Raw genomic sequence first — 1880 nt, 5'->3', positions numbered from 1 at the left:
AATATCAGTGTAGACCGGGAGGCACTGCTTGGGAAAGTAGAGAGCTGTCAAGCGTGTATTTGCATACATACCCACCCCTTTCAGGTATGCCTTTATGCTACTCAACTAAGCCACGCCTCACCATCTACAATGCTATTTATACCCACGCTAGGGCTACATGACTTTGTACACTACGTACATGCCACCAAAAAAAGCGTGCAGCTTGTAGATAGCTTGTGGCTTCCCTCATCTCATGTCTCCCACCTCCAGCATGGGAGGAAGGGAGCAGTCTGGGATTCAAGCTTCTAGTCAGGGACTTATGGCAGGCCTGAGGGTACAGAGAGGGCATTGCCTTTACAATTACCTTCCTGGTGCCAGTCGAGAAGAAAAAACCCTGCTGGTTAGCTTCTCCAGCTCAGCTAGGTAATAGTTTTAAATAAAGTTGCAGGCTCCACATTAACCAGATTAGAGTGTCTGTGTCCTGTTTCTTCCACCCACACCAATGGCAGAGTATAAAATTTAGCAAATTACCATAAAACAAAGTAGCAGCAACAACAGGAAATCAGGCGATGTTAATTTAAACAATGAGAAGTGTATTCCCAGATAACAATGCTCTAACACTCAGCCACACAGTTCAAATGTTCATAAACAAGGCGTTCGGAGGTCAAGTATGCTATTTTTAAAATGTAGCAGGCTGATAAACCCTGAGCTAATATCCAAGGACAGCGCAGGCACTGAGCCACTGCACATTCCAAGAAGGAGTGAAATATTAACATATACTCCTAGTAGTTTGTTACAGATCTTGACATCACTGAATCTTGCAATGTCAGTGTTTAGAGCCAGATCCTGCAGTCTTCACTCCTGCAAAGCTCACGTTAATTTCAAAAGGAGTCTTGTCTGGGTAAGGACAGAATAAGAACAGCAGGACTTAGTCCTCTGTGCAAAATGTTCAGAGCTTTGAAAACCTGCTGAGACAGCTAGGTTTGATAAGAATTCATTTAAACTTCATCTTCAGATTACACTGCTCAGGTAGAGCGCATGTTCTGTATGTTTCACATCATAAGAAACACTTAATGTCAGAAGAGGCTTGCAATACCTTGCAAGGAATGTTTTATTCCTCCTAAAGTGTATCATGAAAAGATTAAGAGGCAGCATTATTGCCTGCAAAATCATCTGCTATTTCCTGGAAATAGAATTTGCTGGACCTGTCCTTGTCACAGGCATAAGCATAATGCTTTTAATAATCTCCCATTCCATAAGTGATGTGTTTGCATCAAAAAGATGGATATGCTAGAGTAGGCGGAATTTTTCTAAGACCTGTTCATTTTTATCTTGTTCTTTTGATGCCACCTAGAGGATTAATTCTGCTCCTACAAAGTGGGAAAGAAGGGTTTTTGTTATTTTTCAAAAGTTTCCTTTAAAAACAAATCTGTGGGTTAACAGCACTTAGAGTCTTATTATCTCAGAAACTCTTTCTCCATATGTGAGCAGATGAATGTAGTGTGTGCATATGCTTGGGCTGTGGGATATGAGAGAACCCTATGGGCTGGAGAAAGTGTTACACTAAAGGCAAATACAGCCATTACAAAAAAATATTTTCCCCATAAAAAAACACCTGTAAATTGATCTTGAGAGGAATTTTCATAGGACTTGTATTCAAGCAAGTAAATAGTGTACAAATCAAAGATGATTCCAAGGAAGCAGGTGCACACAGGAAAGGCAGCCCAGCCAGCCTTGCAACAGTCTGCCAACATGACAGATCCAGTAGCAACTTCAGGCTTATTAGCACAACTGGCTGACATCTTAGCAGCACATACACTAAAACTGGAATGATACAGAGAAGATTAGCATGGCCCCTGCGCAAGGATGACATGCAAATTCATGAAAAGCCAGCTATGCTG

General features: G+C 41.5%; 1 non-coding gene across 1 annotated transcript; it reads left to right on the top strand.

Annotated features, from left to right (window-relative positions):
• Positions 1-1776: 1776 nt before the first annotated feature.
• On the top strand, positions 1777-1880 carry LOC119854114. The gene has a single exon (XR_005292354.1). It is a non-coding gene; the product is annotated as a U6 spliceosomal RNA (small nuclear RNA).

Source organism: Dermochelys coriacea, chromosome 3 (genome assembly GCF_009764565.3).
Source record: "Dermochelys coriacea isolate rDerCor1 chromosome 3, rDerCor1.pri.v4, whole genome shotgun sequence".
NCBI lineage: Eukaryota > Metazoa > Chordata > Testudines > Dermochelyidae > Dermochelys > Dermochelys coriacea.
The sequence above is the reverse complement of the archived record's forward strand: the minus strand, read 5'-3'. Positions and strand labels throughout refer to the sequence as shown.